The sequence below is a fragment of the Gracilinanus agilis genome, chromosome 4 (assembly GCF_016433145.1).
Source record: "Gracilinanus agilis isolate LMUSP501 chromosome 4, AgileGrace, whole genome shotgun sequence".
In the NCBI taxonomy this organism is placed as follows: domain Eukaryota; kingdom Metazoa; phylum Chordata; class Mammalia; order Didelphimorphia; family Didelphidae; genus Gracilinanus; species Gracilinanus agilis.
Genome location: NC_058133.1, coordinates 134653007 through 134674992, shown reverse-complemented (window position 1 = coordinate 134674992; position 21986 = coordinate 134653007). Strand labels below are relative to the sequence as shown.

General features: G+C 35.9%; 1 protein-coding gene across 1 annotated transcript in view; it reads left to right on the top strand.

Annotated features, from left to right (window-relative positions):
* ENAH (ENAH actin regulator) overlaps positions 1-21986 on the top strand; it is a 186883-nt gene that overhangs the window by 69839 nt on the left and 95058 nt on the right. The gene's annotated exons all lie outside the window — the stretch shown is intronic.

Genomic DNA, 21986 nt, shown 5'->3' with positions numbered 1-21986 from the left:
CCAATAGTTTTGATTCCATGAGAAAATTCAGAGAATAAAGGACTAAGGTAAAAGGACTATGCATGAAGGGATTAAAATTGTAGACTAGATAGAAAGGGAAGAAGAATTATAAAGAAACATAGGAAAGAAATTCTTGAAAAAAGTTGAAAAAAAAATGAAATTTTAACACTCAACAAAGAAAATTGGGAGAGTACTTGACTAACAAGGAAAGAGTTAAATGATTAGGTTAAAGGAAGAATGAAAAAGGAATTTGGGCAAATATTAAAACTAGGGAAAATAAAGTATTAAAGTAGAGAAAAGACTTTAGGGTAAAAGAAAGCTACTGGGAATAAAATTGCCATATATATAATAGAGGAAGAAAGATAATGGGATAAAATCCTCAATATTAGAGATATGGAGGAAAATATAAATAAACTTTTATAACTAATGTAGTAATCTAATAAATGGAAAAGGGTTACATTGCCTGAAAAACAAAATCATATATAAAATAAAAAGCTCTTCTGACTGAATTCCTCAAACTTTGAAATTGATCAATTTCATCTCTTTTTCAGTCATATGGTGTTTTATAGTGATCTCATGTTGACATAATGTTGCCAATTGTAAATCTATTATGTGTTCTAAGTAAATTCAGATATCCCTTTTATTAATTGTAGTTCCTGAAAGTTTTTTCATCAAAAGGCATAATAAATGATTTCATAGTACATTTACACTGACTGTATCAGTGTACAGAGATATTGCAAACAAATGTAAAGACATGCTAAATACATTTTTATTGATTAATACAAGAAAAATATAGCAAATATAGCAATCAGAAAATAAGCAAGAAACAGGCCGAAATGGAGATTTAACAATGAAATCCTATAAACAATTAATGTCAAAGAACAAATTATGAAACATAAAATGATAATAATTAAAAAAACATACCACAATTTCTGGCATGTAACTAAAGCAATCCTAGAGTGGAAAATTATTTGTACAAAATATAAAAATCATTGACAAAATGTAAAAATAATTAATGGGTATTTTAAAAAATTAGAATGCCGTTAAGTATAAAATATGTTAAAAATTTGAGGGGAAATAAACTGAAACCAAAAATAACTATAGATAAAATGATAAAACTAAAAGAAGAGGGCAGAAAAACAAAATCATCAAAATAAGCAAATGGACAAGTGAAATCAACAAATCAAAAACAAATTGCACTGTACAGCTACATATTAAGAAATCTGAGAATTGGAAACACATAGAAGTGTTCATTTTAAAACATTTTAAGTGTCCAGACTAGCAATACCAATAGAGATCTTCAGTAGCCCAGTCTTAGGGAAAGTAGTAGTAGCTATAAAAAAAGAAAAAAAAAAAAAGAAGCAAAAAGAGTCCTTCCAGTCCTGATGCATAGATAGGACCAAAAAAATTATTAGTGCAACTAGTACAGGAATTATTCTTAAAAACAAAACAAAACAAAACTATACATACATATGGGTAGGTATGGGTGTATATACACATTCTTAGATCCAGGAAAGAATAAAACATGGTTGGAGAATTTTTGGCCAATATTGTGATGAATATCTATCAAATCTTTTAAAAATAAAATCCTGTCAGCCTAGAGATTCATCCAAGAAATCATTCATCAAGAGCAGTCTGATTTTATACTAGGAATTCAGTGATGCCAGCATTAGGAAGGCAGTTGACATAATCATTAAAAACAAAACATTCAAAACAATAGCTAATAATAACAGTAATGGATAACATTTGCATTGTGCTTTATGGTTTGCAAAGAATTTTGCAAATAGCTAGTTTTTTTTTTTTTTTAAACAATCTTGGGAGGTAGGTGTTACGTATATTTTGCAGATTATGAAACTGATTCAGACCAAAGTTAAATGATTTACTGAAAATTACACAATTTGTAAGTGTCTGAGAACTCAATTCTTCCTGATCCAATTCCAGGGTGGTCTGGTTGTGCCACCACAGGATTATTGCCATCAATCCACTGGGCCATAGATTTGCCTCTAATGCACATATTTATGTCAGTGCGAATGGGAAAGGTCGTTAATATGCAACACTTTTATCCTTATTTAAAATCTTTAAAATTAAAAAAAAAACTCTTTACCTTCTATCTTTTATATATTGGAACCAACTATATATTGGTTCCAAGCAAGAAGAATGGAAAGGGCTAGTCAATGGGGGTTAAGTGACTTGGCCAAGGTCACATAGCTAGGAAGGATCTGACTCCATATTTGAACCCAGGATCTCCCATCTGGGCCTGATTCTCAATCCACTGATATACCTAGATGCTCACTAGACTTATTTTTTAACATAAAAAGTATCTTACTAAAAATAAAAGAAAGATATTTGTATACAGTTGACTGTACACTAGAACTTTCCCCCCAAAATATAGGAGTTAAGCAAGGATGACCACTTTCCCTGTTATTATTTGATTTTTGGGGGAAGTATTAGCAGTAAGACATTGAAGATGTTACAATCATCCATTGTATCCCCAGGCTATCACCAGTCATCCTGACTTTTTTTGTCTTGCCACTGCACTTCAGTGACTGGAAGAGTAATGAGGTTGATGGCTTAAATCCAATTCCGAGCACAAGTCAAGCCATGATCTTGTGATGTCTTTGATCCTCTTCAAAAATGAAGGATTAATAACAACAGACTGTGCAAAGTGCTAGGGAAATAAAGACCAAAAAACCCCATTTGTATAAATAGTATACACACATACACATGGAAAGCTGGAGATATTTTCAGAGCAAAGGCACTAAAGACTGGGAAAGGTGTGAGATTTTAGCTGAGACTAAAAGGAAGCTAGGAGGTGAAGTATTGAAGTCCTTTCCCCAAATCCCAAAGTAACTAACTTTTCTTTAGAATTTTGAATTTTAAAATATGAATAATCTTAATTCTTCAAATTGAGTATCCTTATTTTCTTGCATGTGCTTTTTAGTTTTCTTATTATTACAGAAACATTTTGTGAATCTTAATAACCAGACTGTTAACAAAAACTGCTTACTTTAAAGAATGCCTTCTGTAAAACTATGTCACCCATAGCAAGCAATCAATAGCTCTAACTTTTTGAAAGTGAGGGTTGGGGTGTGGGGAGGGGGAGAATGACTGAGGAATAGATTACTATGAGATCCAGAGTGAAGAGAACATTTACAAAGTTGAGGTAGAAATAATCAAATGCTGAGTTGTTTGGTACAGAGAAGCAATATGGTAAGACTTTGACAGATCATTGTTTAGGGATATGAAAGGAAGACCTTTGAGAGGAAGTAGAATTTTGTTTGGTCCTTGAAAGATTATCAGGTAAACTGTCAAAAGATCTGAACAGAATTTTTGGACAAAGAAATCATATATATATATATATATATATATATATATATGTGCATGTATGCATGTGTGCATGTATGCATGCATGTATATGCTCTCAGTCACTACTGCTTAGAGAAATACAAACCCAAACAATTCTTAGATATCATCTAACACCCATCAGATTGGCTAGTGAAAGGACAAAATGACAAATGTTGGCTGGGATGTGGAAAAATGGGGACACTAATACACTGTGGGTGAAGCTGTGAAGTGATCAAAACTTTTTGGACAGCAGTTTGAAATTATGCCCAGAAAGATATAAAACTGTGTATACCCTTAGACCAGCACTATCATTGCTGAGTATGTTTTCCAAGGAGATCAGGGAAAAAGTAAAGAACCTATATATTTCAAAATATTTGTAATCTCTCTCTTTGTTAACAAAGAACTGGAAATTGAGGGAATGTCCATCAATTAGAGAATAGTTAAATAAAATGTGGCTTATGATTGAGATGGAATATTATTGCTCCATAAGAAACATTAAGCAGGCTAATTAAAAACCACATATACATTGTGTGCCTCTTGCATTATATAGTTCAACTTACATTTATTAAGTGAATAATGTGTATAAGATGATGCTGTATTAATAAGTTTTTAATCTAACAAAATGGAATCTAAGACAAGGAAAAACATAATTATGGAAGAAAGTGTAGAATTTGATAGTAACCATATTCTTTTGCACTAAGTAATGTGGGTTCAAAGAAAGTCAAAAGACCTCCCCTGGAGGTGCTCACAATCCTAACTGAGGAAACATGATATAAACAACTATCTATAAACAAACTATTGACAGAATAAATAGGAAATAATAGAAGGAAATCACTAGAATGAGAGATTGGGAGGAAGCCAGGGAAAGCAATAAGTAGAGATAAAATAGAATATTCTAGGGATAACATGGGCAGCCAGTGAAAGTTTTCTGTGGTAGTAGAGATGAAGTATCTTTGAGGAATAACAGAGGCCAGTGTTATTGCATTGAAAAATACTACATGGAGATTGAAGGGCATAAAGTGTTAAAATACTGTAAATGTGGAGGGATGGGTCTAGGGTTATAAAGGGTTAATACTGGAGATGTTTGGGAGCCACTAGAGTTTATTGAGTGGGGGAGTGGTGTGTGACATGGTTGGGCTCTTGCTTTCGGAAGATTGTTGACAGCTGTGTTTAGAATGCACTGAAGTGAAGAGAAACTTGTGAGGAGCAGACAAATAGGTTATTGCAGTAGTCCAGGCATAAAGTGATGAACTGCACTAGGGTTGTAGCAGTATCAAGAGGAGGAAAGGGGGCATATTTGAGCAATAGATAAGATGGTTAGGGGAGTTTTTAGGCTATTGAAAAATATTTCTCTTTTGAATACGTTTCTTAATATTGATTTACCTATGGCCTGGTACAAGATTGTGTTGCAGTTTTCTGTCTCTATTTGGTAATTGCCTTAATTGTTGGAAAAATTTTACTTGAAATTTATGTTGGTATGCTTCTCAGAGCATTAGGTCTTTTATTTACCCTACTATTCCTATAATATATATATTATATTACTATTCCTATAATAATTTTCACCATTGAGTATTTTCTTTATTGCTACATTCAATCTTCTAAATTGTCACCCACCTCTTTGTCCTCTTTGTTCTTTATGATTCTCTTCAACTACCCCACCCATTCCTCTTCATTTCTGCCCTACTTCTATACTTTGCCCTTTGAAATTCACATTCTGTAATGAACAAACTTTTTTTCCTTGACCTCCTTCTTTTAGGTTTCTTCTGGTCTATTAGTCCTCTCTGAGACCTGGCTCTTTTCTTATGATACCATTTGCCTGACCTCCCTTCTACTGCTGACTGTGTATTAACCAGTTTGAAATTCAAATATTTAAAGATTAAGGAATCAGTCCAGTATAAAATTAGTAATAAATTACAGAAGAAAAATTAAATATTAGTGAAAGCAATAAATGTGAATGGTTTATTAAACTCTTTTGTTAAATGAATAGTGAGTTACAGAATGAAGTAAGAAATGAAGTCTATTTTATATTTTTTACAGGAAATATAAAATGCCAGTCATATAACCTAATCAAATTATGTGTAGCTAAAGGTTTTTCTCAATTGGAATTTCCTCATGTTAAAACAGGCTTGTATTTTGCTCTTAATTTGCTGTTACATAAATAACATAGACATTCATTTAGTAAGATTCCTAAGGTGATCAACCTGTACTGAATGCTTAGAGAGAAGCCTTTTGCACATTTGTTACATTTGCCAAGTATTCATTACCATGTGAATCTTTTTTTTTTTTTTTTTTTTAACCCTTACCTTCCGTTTTGGAGTAAATACTGTGTATTGGCTCCAAAGCAGAAGAGAGTAAGGATAGGCAATGGGGGTCAAGTGACTTGCCCAGGGTCACACAGCTGGGAAGTGTCTGAGATCAGATTTAAACCTAGGACCTCCTGTCTCTAGGCCTGGCTCTCAATCCCACTGAGCTACCCAGCTTCCCCCTTACCATGTGAATCTTGAGAAGTAATATTAATGTTGAGGTGTTCCTGAAAACTTTCCTATAAGGTTTATCTCCAGTAAGAATCCTCTGGTATACAGTTTTGAACTCTGATTGGAGGCTTTCCCATAATCCCTACATTTACAAGGTTTCTCAGCATTATGGATTCTCTGATGTACGAGGAGACCTGAACCCTTCTTGAAGATTTTCTCACATTCATTATATTTTTAATATTTCTCTCCAGTGTGAACCCTGTGATGTTGAAGAAGATATGAATGACAGCTGAAGGTTTTCCCATGATTAGTACATTTATAAGGTTTATCATCAGTATGAATTCTTTGTTGCACAAGGAGATCTGAATTTTAACTGAAGTCTTTCCCACATTCATCACATTTAAAAAGTTTTTTTTACCAGTATGATTTCTGTGATATACAAGGAAGCCCAAACTTTGACTACTAATTCCTCATTCTTTCAAAATCCTTATGACCCTCATTCCATCTCAGTTGCGATCATATAGGAATAGGCACACTTTGGGCCTCCCCATTGCTCAAGTGTTCCACTTCCTTAATAATAAATCCTTGTATTTTTACATCTGGCTGTAGCTTACCTAAAAAAATCACTGTATTCCATCTCTCCTTATACATCATTCACCTTCAATCTATTCTTAGTCCTCATTGAGACCTCCAATACCTCAATTCCTTAGTAGTTTCTTGTACCATTCATTACTTCTTCACTTCCCTTCTTTAGACATGACTCTTTTATAACTGTTAATAAGTTCAACTTTAATTGGTCTCCCTGACAAGGAGACCTGACACTTCCCATCCTCTATATCAACGGTCAGCAACATTTTTGGCTGTGAGAGCCATAAATGCCTGCGGAAGGAGGAGGATGGAAGCTGAAGGCACTGGAATATGGGGCGGGGGCTGAAGGGCCCCCTGGGGCACATCCTGGGGCTCTGCCTGGACTGGCAGGTTGGGAGGTGGAGCCATATATGGCTCCAGAGCCATGTGTTGCTGACCCCTGCTCTATATTGTTTATAAAATTAACATCCTAAAGCACAGATTTGACGGTGTCACTTGCCTACTAAGTGGACTCCCTGTTTTTTTTCTAGGATCAAATTTAAAATTTTCTGTCTTTTAAAGTCTTTCAGAACCTGGCCCCTTTATACCTTTCCAGTGTTCCTATACCTTACTTCCCTCAGTGTACTTTATAATCCAGCTACCTTGCCATCTTCTGGTTTCAGACACTTTCATTTGTTCCCCTTGCCTACAATTCTTTCTGTCCTCATTTATATCTTTTGACTTACTTAAAATCTCAAATTCCAATTTCTGCAGGAAGCTTTTTCCAATCCACCTTAATTGCTTTTGCTTTTCTATTTATATTGTCTCTCTATCCATCCATCTGTCTGTCTGTCTATCCATCCATCCATCCATCCATCCATCCGTTTGCTTTTTATCCATTAGAATGAGATTTTGAGTACTGGAACTTTCCCCCTGCCTTTGCATCTTTATTGTTTAGTGGAATTCTTAACAAATAAGTATTTATTTAATGTTTATGGACTAATTGTTTACTAATAGTTTTTCCTTGTTAAGGAAGTTTTTTAAGATAGTTTAATGGTTGATCTCCTAATTCTTTAAATTTTTTTTAGAGCTTTTGAATTTTACTAGTACATATTTTCAGACTAATAATTATAACTTAAATTGAAGAATCAGCATAATTAAAAGCTGTCTGATCAGAATATCAAGCATACTGTCTCTGACAACTAGTTTAGTAGGATGTATTTAGTGGAACGTGGAAACATAATTATACCAAGTCTAAAGAACTGACATTCAGAGGTCTTTATAATCTGACTCTTATACCTCCAGCATTTTCTTAATATGGACTTTCATTCCAGCTTCTTTTGTAGCCCCAATATGCCATGCTTCTCCTGTTTTCATGTTTTTGTTCATGTGGCTTTCCTTTTAATGTCTTCAAGTAGGTGGGAAATTAAGGGGAGAATTAAATCTAGAGGAACTTTAGGAGTCTTTCGTTTTGCTTGTTTCTACCTTCACTACACCAAACAGAAGAGAGAAAATACTCAGGAAATCAAGGGAAAATATTTCTCTTGCAAAAGAGGTAGGGGGTAGCTAGGTGGCTCAGTAGAGTGAGAGCCATACTTGGTGCAGAGAGGTACTGGATTCAAATCTGGCCTTAGACCATGGGGAAAGTCACTTATCCCCTATTGCCTAGCCTTTACCTACTGCTCTTATTCCTTGGAACTGTTAACTAGGGAAAAAACAGAACTATGAAATAGTCAGAAAAACCACTCTTTAATTAAGGAAAGGGGTATAGTGCTGAGTTAGGCCTTCATGCAGAGTTGCACGACACATACCTATGCAGAATCTGAGGATTGAACTCTGGTTGCTCTAGTCATCGACACCTGGGAAAGCCAACTGTGCTAGATTGGACAATTCCAAGGAGGCATTAAAGTTGGGAAGCTTAAGTAGCTTTCTAGGGGAACATGGGTACTGAGGATGAGAGGACTAGTGTTATATTTGTATAAGATTTCAGAGAAATGATCGTATAGATGGAGGAGGGATTGTATGGCCAGGCTTGAGCTGGTTGGATTTAGTGAGGGAGGAAGCACACTCTCCTCTCATAGGCCTCTATGAAGTGGTTGGTGTAATCTATGCCTCTCCTCCCTGACAAGCTTGGTTGAATAAGCTTGTCAGCTACCCTTTCTAACAATTTGCCCAGGCAAGGCACCTGTGAGATGTTGTGTGGGTAGTTAACCTCACTAGGTCCCAACCTGAGGTTGGAATAGTTGTTGATGAGGGCTTTGATTAGCTGTTGGATAACCTGATTGTGTATTGATCTCTCCTTCCCCAAGGGCTTTTGGTACCACTCAGGAAAGGTACTTGATGATAAACATTGTATTTGAATCTATTGATGGGGTTAGGAAACAAGGAAATAGGATTGAGGATTTAGAAACCCTAGAGCTAATTATTTAGGCTAATAATCTAGGTTGTTGATCAGGGTCTGGAGATTGCTAGGTTTAGTATAAAATGGAGGTTCTTCACCCTCTCACTAACTCTGACCTGACTTGGCCACAGCCAAGTCAGAGATTAGGGAAGGCTGTTTGATGATTTTGATTGAGAGTAAACACTCTCAGCTTTGTTAGCAAGGATGGTGATTGATCTCTAGCTTTCTCAGGAAGATAACAGGTTATAGGAAATTTCAGGTCTACCCTTCATCCTTTACCTCCCACCTTCCCAAGTCCCTGCTCTAATATGAGCTAGCTTGTCTTGTCACTTGGGGCTATTTATAGGGCTGGGGCCAACTGCTTTTTGCCCTTGGTTCACTGCACCTGGGGACATTCCAAGGTTCTCAACTGCCAGTCCTGTCATTCAAAGTGATATCCTGTTCTCAACTTCTGGGCTAAGGTGGCTGCAGAGTAGAAGCAAGCATCTTCTCCTTAACATTGATTGATATAAAGTGTCTCAAAAGGAAAAACATCAAAATCAGATGAGTGCAGGGGCTCTACTGTAGGGTGCAGCCTTGAAGGTAGGCAGGGTTTGGGAATTTTCCATTCTTTAAGGGGGTAAAATTATTCCTAAAAATGAGGGAGCTGATCACCCCTCCCCCACTCCATCTATAGCTCCAGAGTCAGAGCTCCTGTAGGGCAATATCTAGGTTCTCAGCAGCTGGCTGAGGACACCACAGACTTACCTTTGAGGACAATGAAACTTGGAAACCCAGGAGGCTGAGGAACATGGAGCTCCAAAGCAGAAATAGGGCAGAGAGGGGCTGCCCACAGAAGACAAGGTGAGACTGAAAAATAGCCTCAGGGCAAAAACTGTTCTGTAGCTCTATAAAGAGAAATGCCTACTTCCTCACTCAGATTTCTGGCTGGGTAGGAAAGAAAAAACTAATACAACAATGGTCACCAACACCCAAGAACTACAACCTACAACTACCAAAAAAAAAAAAAAAAAAAAGAAAAAAGAAAAACCCCTCTGACCCTGAATAAGTTAGTTCCCTGGAGAAAAACAGCAGACTACAGAGGAGACAGTGGAGTGTGACAAACAAACACACATCCAAACTCCCCCCAACCACCCAAGGAAATTGATCACAAGTTCTTGAGGAATTCAAATTTGAGTTCAAGAACTGAATATGAAAGATAGAAGAAACTTGGAAAGAAAAGTGGGAAATAGTTTAAAAAAAAAAAAAACACTTTAAAAGACAGAATCTCCTACTTGGAAAAAGAAGCCAGAAATCACATGAAATGATAAGCAAATTGGAGACCAGAATTGACCTGCTAGAAGCCATGAAAACCAGGATAGACCAAACTGAAAAGGAAAATCAAAAGAGCATAACTGAAAACCAGTCTTTAAAGTCTAGAATTGGGCAAGTAGAAGCTAATGATCTCACAAGAAAGCAAGAATTAATAAAGCAAAGTCAAAACTATCAATAAGCCCATTTCCACTGGTTATAACATGTGTGGTCAATCAAAACTTATTTAAATATTATTGATAGTTGCATTGGTGTGGTTGTTTCGAGTCTACATCCCCAACCATGTCTGTATCAACCCATGTGTTGAAGCAGTTGTTTTTCTTCCGTTTCCACTCCTGCAGTTCTTCCTCTGAATGTGGGTAGTGTTCTTTACCATAAGTCCTTCAGAATTTTCCTGGGTCATTACATTGCTGCTAGTACAGAAGTCCTTTACATTCGATTTTACCATAGTGTATCAGTCTCTGTGTACAATGTTCTTCTGGCTCTACTCCTTTTACTCTGCATCAGTTCCTGGAGGTCACATGGAATTCCTCCAGTTTATTATTCCTTTGAGCACAATAGTATTCCATCACCAGCATATACCACAATTTGTTCAGTCATTCCCCAATTGAAGGGCATAACCTCTTTTTCCAGTTTTTTGCCACCACAAAAAGCACAGCTATAAATATTTTTGTACAAGTCTGTTTATCTATGATCTGTGTTATTTGGAATTTGGGGGGTTCCATTGAGAGGTATTTGAGGCTCATTTGAGCTTTGAAATACTTAGATGTGTGACAGACTTCCTGTGAACATTTGGGGGACATTGAAACTACCTTTTCCATGATTCAATGGGCTTCCGGTTTGGACATGATGTGAACCAATGTAGAGTGTGGCTTAAATTGGGTGGTTGGGCTTGGGACTGCCTCTTTGGTACCTAGGAGAGGTGATAGAAGGTAATGGCCGATGGTGACATTTTTTAAAATAGATCTTAGCCAGGCGTGTGGTCTATTTATTCTATCAAGATGGCCCTGATTAATATATTACTTCTCCTTTTACTCTCAGTCTATATTATTTTTAAATATTATAGATCTCTTTGGGATACAAACTCAGCAATGCTATAGCTGGATCAAAGCGCAGGTAGTCTTTTAGAGCTCTTTGGGCATAGTTCCAAATTGCCATCCAGAATGGTTGGATCAGTTCACAACTCCACCAGCAATGCATTAATGTTCCAATTTTACCACATCCCCTCCAACATTCATTATTCTCCCCTTCTATCATTTTAGCCAATCTGCTAGGTGTGAAGTGGTACCTCAGAGTTGTTTTGATTTGCATTTTTCTAATTATTAGAGATTCTCATGTGCTTATTGATAGTTTTGATTTCTTTATCTGAAAATTGCCTATTCATGTCCCTTGCCCATGGGCAATGGCTTGATTTTTTTATATAATTGATTTAGCTCCTTGTATATTTGAGTAATTAGGCCTCTGTCAGAGTTTTTTGTTATAAAGATTTTTTCCCAGTTTGTTGTTTCCCTTCTGATTTTGGTTGCATTGTTTTTGTTTGTATAAAACCTTTTTAATTTAATATGATAAAAATTATTTTACATTTTGTAATTTTTTTCTAACTCTTGCTTGGTTTTAAAATTTTCCCTTTCCCATGGATCTGACAAGTATACTATTCTGTGCTTACTTAATTTACTTATAGTTTCCTTCATTATATTCAAGTCATTCACCTGTTCTGAATTTATCTTGGTATAGGGTGTGAGATGTTGATCTAAACCAGTGGTTCCCAAACTTTTTTCCACCCCTTTTCCAGAAAAAATATTACTTAGCCCCCTGGAAATTAATTTCTAAAAATTTTAATAGCAATTAATAGTTAAGATAAATGCACCTGTGGCCATCACCGCCTCCCTGGATCGCTGCAGCTATTGTCCCCTGGTGGGTGCTGCAGCAATCCAGGGGGACAGTGATGGCCACACTTTTTTTGTATTACATTCTATTCTGAGTTCAATGAATAGTTTCACAATTTCCAGGGGGCACTAAGTAATACTTTTTCTGGAAAGGGGGTGGTAGGCCAAAAAAAGTTTGGGAACCACTGATTTAAACCTAATCTCTCCCATATTGTTTTCCAGTTTTTCCAGCAGTTTTTGTCAGAGTGGATATTTGTCCCAAAAGTTGGGCTCTTTGGGTTTATCATAGACTGTCTCACTGACATCACTTACCCCAAGTCTATTCCACTGATCCTCCCTTCTGTTTCTTAGCCAGTACCATATCGTTTTGATGACTGCTGCTTTATAGTATAATTTAATCTCTAGTACTGCTAGGCCACCTTCCTTCACTTTTTTTTTCTTCATTATTTCCCTTGATATATTCTTGATCTTTTGTTCTTCCAAATGAACTTTGTTGTATTTTTTTCTAATTTGGTAAAAAAGTTTATTGGTAGTTTGATAGGAATAGCACTAAATAGGTAAATTAATTTGGGAAGAATGGTCATTTTTATAAATTAGCTTGTCCTACCCATGAGCAATCAGTGTTTTTCCAATTATTTAGAACTAGTTTTGTATGGAAAGTGTTCTGTAGATGTGTTCCTATAATTCCTGTGTTTGTTTTGGTAGATAGATTCCTAAGTATTTTATATTGTCTAGGGTGATTTTAAATGGTGTTTCTCTTTCTACCTCTTGCTGCTGTGATGTGTTGGAAATATATAGAAATGCTGATGACTCATGTGTATTTATTTGGTATCCTGCAACTTTGCTAAAATTGTTGATTATTTCTATTAGCTTTTTCGTTGATTCTCTAGGATTTTTTAAGTAGACCATCATATCATCTGCAAAGAGTGATAGCTTAGTCTCCTCCTTGCCTATTTTGATACCTTCAATTTCTTTTTCTTCTCTAATTGCTACTGCTAGTGTTTCTCGTGCAATGTTAAATAATAGAGGCGATAGTGGGCATCCTTATTTCATGCCTGATCTTATTGGAAAGTCTTCTAATTTATCCCCATTGCATATGATGCTTGTTGATGCTTTAAGATACATACTGTTTATTATTTTTAGGAAAGGACCTTCTATTTCTATACTTTCTAGTGTTTGCAATAGGAATGGAACTTGTATTTTGTCAAAGGCTTTTTCAGCATCTTTTGAGATAATCATGTGATTTTTGTTGGTTTGCTGGTTGATATGGTCAATTATGTGGATGGTTTTCCTTATGTTGAACCAACCTTGCATTCCTGGTATAAATCTCACCTGATCATGATGGATAACCCTCTTGATCACATGCTGGAGTCTTTTTGCTAGTATTCTATTTAAGATTTTTGCATCTATGTTCATTAAGGAGATTGGTCTGTAGTTTTCTTTCTCTGTTTTTGATCTTCCTGGCTTTGGGATCAGTATCATATTTGTATCATGAAAGGAGTTTGGTAGAACTTCTTTGTTTATTATGTCAAATAGTTCATATAGTATTGGAATTAGTTGCTCTTTGAAGGTTTGATAGAATTCACTTGTGAATCCATCTGGTCCTGGGGATTTTTTCTTAGGGAGTTCTTTGGCTTGTTCAATTTCTTTTTCTGATATGGGATTATTTAGGTATTCTATTTCTTCTGCTGTTAATCTAGGCAATTTATATTTTTGTAAATATTCATCCATCTCACCTAGATTGCTATATTTATTGCTATATAATTGGGCAAAATAGTTTTTAATGATTGCCTTGATTTCCTCTTCATTAGAGATGAGGTCTCCCTTTTCCTCTTTGATACTGATGATTTTATTTTCTTCTTTACTTTTTTAAATTAGGTTGACCAGTACTTTGTCAGTTTTGTTTGTTTTTTCAAAGTACCAGCTTCTAGTCTTATTTATTAATTCAATCGTTCTTTTACTTTCAATTTTATTGATTTCTCCTTTAATTTTTATCATCTCTAATTTGGTCCTTAGCTGGGGATTTTTAATTTGTTTCCTTCCTAGTTTTTTAGTTAGCATGCCCAGTTCATTGATCTTTGCCCTCTCTAATTTGTTAATATATGCATTCAAGGATATAAATTTCCCCTTGAGTACTACTTTGGCTACATCCCACAGTCTGGTAGAATGTCTCATCATTGTCATTCTCTTCAGTGAAATTATTGATCGTTTCTATGATTTCTTCTTTGACTAACTCGTTTTGGAGAATCATATTATTTAATTTCTAATTAGTTTTTGATTTGCCTGTCCATGTGCCCTTACTAATTATTATTTTTATTGCATTATGGTCTGAGGTTACATTTATTCTTTCTGCTCTTTTGCATTTGTTTGCAATGTTTCTATGCCCTATTACATGGTCAATCTTTGTGAATGTACTATGTGCAGCTGAAAAGGTATCTTCCTTTTTGTCCCTTTTTTTTCTCCACATATCTATTAAATCTAATTTTTCTAGGATTTCATTCACTTCTCTTACCTCTTTCTTATTTATTTTTTGGTTTGATTTATCTAGATCTGAGAGAGGAATATTTAGATCTCCCACTAGTATGGTTTTACTATGTATTTCCTTCTTGACCTCTGCCAGTTTCTCCCTTAGGAATTTGGATGCTATGCCATTTGGTGCATACATATTGAATACTGTTATTTCCTCATTGTCTATACTGCATTTTATCAGGATGTAATTACTTTCCCTATCTCTTTTAACCAAATTTATTTTTACTTTGGTTCTGTCAGAGATCATGATCACCTCTCCTGCCTTCTTTTACTGATTTGAAGCCCAAAAGATTTTGTTCCAGCCCTTTGCCTTAAACCTGTGTATGTCCACCCACCTCATATGTGTTTCTTGTAGACAACATATGGTAGGCTTTTGGTTTCTAATCCACTCTGCTATTTAATTCCATTTTATGGGTGAGTTCATCCCATTCACATTCAGAGTTACAATGATCAGTTGTGTATTCTCCACCGTTTTGGTGTCCTCTCCTACTTCTATCCCTTCTTCTTATGCTATTTCCTTTTAAACCAGTTTTTTGTTTTAGACCAGTCTCCCTTGTCCCCTCTCTTGATTTACTTTCCTTTCCAGGCCTTCCCTTATTATTCCCCTCTTTTTATTTTTTAAAGCCTAATGAATTCCCACCTCACTCTCCTCCCTTCCCTTTTTTGACCTCCCCATTCTCCTGCTCCTCCCCTTGGTTTATGCCTGCTGACTTTTTCAATAGGGTTAGATAGAATTCTATATCCCAATGGATATAGCTACTCTTCCCTCTCAGGGTTAATTCTGTTGAGAGCAAGGTTTAAATATTACTTCTTAATGCTCTCTTCCTCTCCTTCTTATAATAGTATTAACCCCTCTCTTCCCATCCCACCCCCTCATCTTAGACCATTTAGTGGTCCATCCTCTCCCTATGAATTATTCTTCTAAGTACTATAATAGGGAATACGGTTTTGGAAGATTACACCTATCGTTTCTCCATATAGGAATAAGAATAATTTGATCTTATTTTGCCCTAAAAGAGGCAAATTTAAAATTAAGAGTTTTCTTTTTTTCCCCTCTGTTTTTTATTTACCTTTTCATGTTTCTCTTGGTTTTTGTGGTTGGATATCAAACTTTCCATTTAGTCCTGGTCTTTTCTATATAGTCAGTTTTGATGGGTAGGTGATCCTTGGTTGTAGACCCAGTTCTCTTGCCTTTTTGAATATCATATTCCAGGCCTTGTGGTCTTGTAGCGTAGAGGCTTCCAGATCCTTTGTGATCCTGATTGGTGTTCCTTGATATCTGAATTGTCTTTTTCTGGGTTCTTGTAAAATTTTTTCTTTTACTTGGAAGCTCTTGAATTTGGCTATTATATTCCTGGGGGTTGTCTTTTCAGAGTTTAGTGTAGAGGGTGATCTATGGATCCTTTTAATGTCTATATTGCCCTCTTGTGTAGAACTTCAGGGCAGTTTTTGCTGAATAATTTCTTTTATTATGGAGTTCAAATTTCTATCAATTTCTGCTTTTTCAGGAAGTCCCATGATTATCAAATTATCTCTTCTAGACCCGTTTTCTTGATCTGTCAATTTCTCAGTGAGATAATTCATGTTTCCTTCTATTTTATCAGTCTTTTGACTTTGGTTTATTTTTTCTTGCTGCCTTGAGATCATTGACTTCTACTTGCCCAATTCTGGCCTTTAGAGACTGGTTTTCTATTATAATCTCATGATTTTCTTTTTTGGTTTGGTCTGTCCTGTTTTCCAGCTGTTTAATTTTGGTTTCCATTTGGGAGTTTCTGTCTTAATAACCTGTTAATTTCCTTTTGAGCTATTTCCCACATCTCTCGCCAAATCTCTTCTATATTTCTAATGATCTCAGATTTGAACTCTTCAAGAGCTTGTGACCAATTTTCATTTTTTTGGGAAGGTTTGGATATGATTACTTGTTTGTTCTCTGCTGTTTGCTCTGTTGTCTGGATGGATTTTTTCTGTGTCAAAGTTGTCATGTGAAAGATTTCTTATTGATCTTTCTCTTTTGGGGTTCTTTTGACAGGCTTGCCATTGTTAGCTCTGCGCCTTCTCAGCTTTATCCTCACGCCCAGGGTCTGCCTGCACTCTTTGGGCTCCTGAGGTCTCAGGTCTAATTGTACTCAGGTTCAAGCCTCTTGGTGGTCCCATTGCTTGTTCCTCTGCCTGAAGCTCCTTTAACAGTCTCAGGGCACTGCTTTCATAGTCATGTACCCCTCTGCACTGGGTCTCTACCCAAGGTCCATGCCTGGGCTTCAGTGTCTATGTTCAAAGTCCGGTTCTTTAGCCTCTTTGGGTCTTAAGTCTTGCTGCTCTCAGGAGCAGGCCCTGGTGAGCCCAGGTAGCTGCCAAGAACTTAATGGCTACACCAAACTTGCTCTAACTCTTGTGAGCTGGCTTTGTCCCTGTAGGTGGTGTGGGTTAGAGGGGGTTTCTTAGCTCGTATTTTAGTGAGAGCTATTTCATCCCATGGAAATGCCCCAAACCCATGTACTTTTCAATGCTGCACCCTGTTGTGGGGTGTTTTTGTTCATCTGGATTTGTTTTTATGTCCTCTTGAGGAGTCTTATATGTGTGGGTTAGGAGAGGTTAAGCAGCTGCTTTGTATTCTGCTGCTATCTTAACCTAGAAGTCGATCTGTTTCTTAAGTCATAGCCTCTTGTGTCCCTTCAGTGCCGCTTTGCTTTTAAAAACATATTCATCCTCCTTAAAATTAAAAATCTTCCCTTCTTGTGATTTGTTACTCCTCAAACTATTTTCTTCTTTCTTACCTGAATTTAAGTTCAAAATTCAAAGAAAAACACATCCTCCTAAAGGATTAATTTCAAAATTTTAATGTAGAATTAATTTCATATATATTTTTTAATTTTTTTAAAAATGTTTTTCCATGGTTACATGATTCATTTTTCTCTCACTTCCCTCTTCCTTCCCCCCTCCTGGAGCTGACAAGCAATTCCACTAGGTTATACAAATGTTATCACTTGATACCTATTTCTGTATTACTCATTTTTGCAGAAGAGCAATCTTTTGAAACCGAAACCCCAAATTATATTCTCTTATAAACAAATGATGTGTATAGCATTCTTTCTCTCAAGTCCTGCAGGATTGTCCTGGATCATTGCATTGCTGCTAGTAGTAAAGTCCATTACATTTGATTATTCCACAGTGTTTTACTTTCTCTGTATAATGTTCTCTTGGTTCTGCTCATTTCACTCTGCATCAGTTAATGGAGGTTTTTCCAGTTCATGTCGAAATCCTCTAGATCATTAGTCTTTATAGCACAATTGTATTCTATCACCGTCATATACCATAATTTGTTCAGTCATTCCCCAATTGAGGGAGATCTAATTTTTCAATTTTTTGCCACCACAAATAGTGCAGCTATGGATATTTTTTGTACAACCTTTTTTTATTATATCTTTCGGGTATAAGCCTAGTAGTGGTATTGCTTGATTAAAGGACATGCATTGTTTTAAAGTTCTTTGGTTATAATTCCAAATAGCTTTCCAGAATGGTTGGATTAATTCACAACTCCACCAGCAGTGTGATTTAAAAAAGTTTTTTTTTTTTTGCCACATCTCCTCTAGCATTTATTATTTTCCTTTACTGGCATATTGGTCAATCTGCTGAATGTGAGTTGGTGCCTCAGAGTTGTTTTGATTTGCATTCTCTAATTAGGAGGGATTTAGAACACATTTTCTTGTGTTTAGTGATCGTTTTGTTTTCTTCACCTGAAAACCACCTATTCATAGCCTTTGACCCTTTGTCAATTGGAGAATGATTTTTTGTACATTTGACTTTTGATCTACGTGATTTAAAAAAGATTTCATATAAGATCCTTCTCAGTAGCATTTTTCAATAATAATGGAATAGTCCTCAGGTTAGGTCAGTATTCTTCTAGGCAGGAAAATGTTAAAAAAATATGAGATACCAAGTCTCCTTCCTTTTTTTTTTTTTCAGTGCTATACAGAATTTTCATTGTAGATACAAGAAGGTTAAAGTACCAATTAATTTTTTCCCCACCATTTGTTAGGTTGTGCTCAGGAAATGCAAGTTAATATGAGAGAATTTTGTAGTTATCAAACAGTGTATTTATTGAGACCTTGAGGAATAGTACAAAAATGAATCAAACTGTCTGCATTTTCCTTATCTTGGGGAAAAGGTGGAAGCACATCATAGTCATCACCAAGATTGTATTTGTCAAATAGTTTGAAAACCAAACTTTTTTTAAAAGCATGGCCAGAATTGGTAGCCTTTTAATAGAAGACTTTGTCCCAACCTTCTGTAGTTGTATGAGCAAATCATTTACACAGTTTCTTCATATGTAAAAAAAAAGCAGATACAGTGTAAGTGTGTGCTGATATCATTAATGATCAGTGATGTCTCAAAAAATATTACTTGGAACCCTTTTGTCATATCAGGCTTGAAGATTATTTCTCATCACATCATCTCTCCCTCCTAGCTTCTCTGGCTTTTTTCAAATTCCAGTTAAAGTCCTACCTTTTATAGGAAGCTCTTTTGTTTAAACTACTCTTTGTGATTGTCCTTAGTGATTTGAGTTTTTCTTTAAGTCTGATCTGTTATTTAATCTACTCTTGCTCATTCCTCCCATCCCTTGCCCCTCTATTCTGCCCACTGGCATTGGGATGAAGTGTATTTATGCATCCAAATGTGTGTATATGGTTCCTTCCTTTGGCCTGTCCAGATTACAGTGAGGTTGAAGTGTCACCTGCTTTCCTCACCAAATTAAGTGAGATTAATTCTCTCATCCTTTTCCATTTTAGTCATGAGGTTTTCCTTTCTTTTCCATTTAAAAAAAATTCCAAAACATTTCCAATCCTTTCTTATTAGACTCTCTCTGACTCTTAATGATAACATTTATTCAGGGACATATGACTTTATATTATGATGAATGGGTTTTCCTTGTGGTTTAGTCCTACCTAATGATTGTTATCTCACATTTAACTTTTTATGTTTCTCTTGATTTTTGTGTTTGCATTTCAAATTTTCTACTCTTTAATTAAAAAAAATAGAAATACTTGGAAGAATTCAATTTGATTAACATACCTCCTCCTTATTTATACTGTTTTTCTGAGGAAGTTTTTATAGGTTGAATGCTTTTATCTTTTGCCTTATGGAATATCATATTCAAAGCTTTGCCTCCTCTATAAGTGGTGGCTGCTATTTACTGGGCAGTCTTTAGTGTTGCTCCTTAGTACCTAAATTCTTTCTAGCTGCTTTAAGTATTTTTCCCTTGACTCTGGAAGCTTGTGATTTTGGCTATGATGTTCCTAAAGGTTTTCATTTTAGAATTTTAGGAAGTGACTGATAGTCTTTCTGTTCTGACTGCTCCTTGGTCCTAACAGTTCATGGCAGTCTTCTTTTATGATGTCTTGAACTATGAAGTCTAGGCTCTTCTTCAGCCATATCTTTCAAGTAGGCCTATCATTTCTTAAGTTCTCTGTCCTTGATCTGTGTTTCATACTTCCTTGCATTCAGATTTTTGACTTTCCTGTAATATTTCTTGTCTCTAGCACTGGCTTCTATTTGGTTCATTCTAATTTTTTAGAACTTCAGTATTCCTATAATGTTTTATTCTTCAGTGGCTTTCATTTTTATTCCAACTTTCCCCCCTGGCATCCTCATTTTATTTATGCAATCATTTTTTTAAATTTAAACATTTATTAATAATCATTTTTGACATGGTTACATGATTCATGCTCCTACTTTCCCCTTCACCCCTCGCACTCCCCCCACCAATGACCGATGCACATTTCCACTGGTTTTATCATGTGTCCTTGTGATCAAAACCTATTTCCAATTTGTTGGTGGTTGCATTGGTGTGGTAGTTTCAAGTCCACATCCCCAATCATGTCCACCCCGACCCATGCGTTCAAGCAGTTGCTTTTCTTATATGTTTCCTCTCCTGCAGTTCTTCCTCTGAATGTGGGTAGCATTCTTTACCATAAATCCCTCAGAATTGTCCTGGGTCATTGCATTGTTGCTAGTACAGAAGCCCATTACATTCGATTTTACCACGGTATATCAGTCTCTGTGTACAATGTTCTTCTGGCTCTGCTCCTTTCGCTCTGCATCAGTTCCTGGAGGTCTCTCCAGTTCGCCTGGAACTCCTCCAGTTTATTATTCCTTTTGGCACAATAGTATTCCATCACCCGCATATACCACAGTTTGTTCAGCCATTCCCCAATTGAAGGATATACCCTCCTTTTCCAGTTTGTTGCCACCACAAAAAGAGCAGCTATAAATATTTTTGTACAAGTCTGTTTATCTATGATCTCTTTGGGGTACAAACCCAGCAATGTTATGGCTGGATCAAAGGGCAGGCATTCTTTTATAGCCCTTTGAGCATGATTCCAAATTGCCATCCAGAATGGTTGTATTAGTTCACAACTCCACCAGCAATGCATTAATGTCCCAATTTTGCCACATCCCCTCCAACATTCTTTACTCTCTCTCCCCTTTCTTTCATTTTAGCCAATCTGCTAGGTGTGAGGTGATACCTCAGAGTTGTTTTGATTTGCATTTCTCTAATTATTAGAGATTTGGAACACTTTCTCATGTGTTTATTGATACTTTTGATTTCTTTACCTGAAAATTGCCTATTCATGTCTCTTGCCCATTTATCAATTGGGGAATGGCTTGATTTTTTATACAATTGCTTTAACTCCTTGTATATTTGAGTAATTAGACCCCTGTCAGAGTTTTTCGTTGTAAAGATTTTTTCCCAATTTGTTGTTTCCCTTCTGATTTTGTCTACATTGTTTTTGTTTGTACAAAAGCTTTTTAGTTTAATATAATTAAAACCATTTAATTTACATTTTGTAATTTTCTCTAACTCTTGCTTGGTTTTAAAGTCTTTCCTTTCCCAGAGATCTGACAAGTATACTATTCTGTGTTCACTTAACTTATTTATAGTTTCCCTCTTTATATTCAAGTCGTTCACCCATTCTGAATTTATCTTGGTGTAGGGTGTGAGATGTTGATCTAGACCTAATCTCTCCCATATTGTTTTCCAAATTTCCCAGCAGTTTTTGTCAAAGAGTGGATTCATGTCCCAAAAGTTGGGCTCTTTGGTTTTATCATACACTGTCTTGCTGATGTCATTTATCCCCAGTCTATTCCATTGATCCTCCTCTCTATCTCTTAGCCAGTACCATATTGTTTTGATGACTGCTGCTTTATAGTATAGTTTAATATCTGGTACTGCTAGGCCCCCTTCCTTCACATTTTTTTTTTCATTATTTCCCTTGATATTTTCTTGATCTTTTGTTATTCCAAATGAAATTTGTTATAGTTTTTTCTAATTCAGTAAAGAAGTTTTTGGGTAGCTTGATAGGTATGGCGCTAAATAGGTAAATTAATTTGGGTAGAATTGTCATTTTTATTATGTTAGCTCGTCCTACCCATGAGCAATCAATGGCTTTCCAATTGTTTAGATCCAGTTTTATT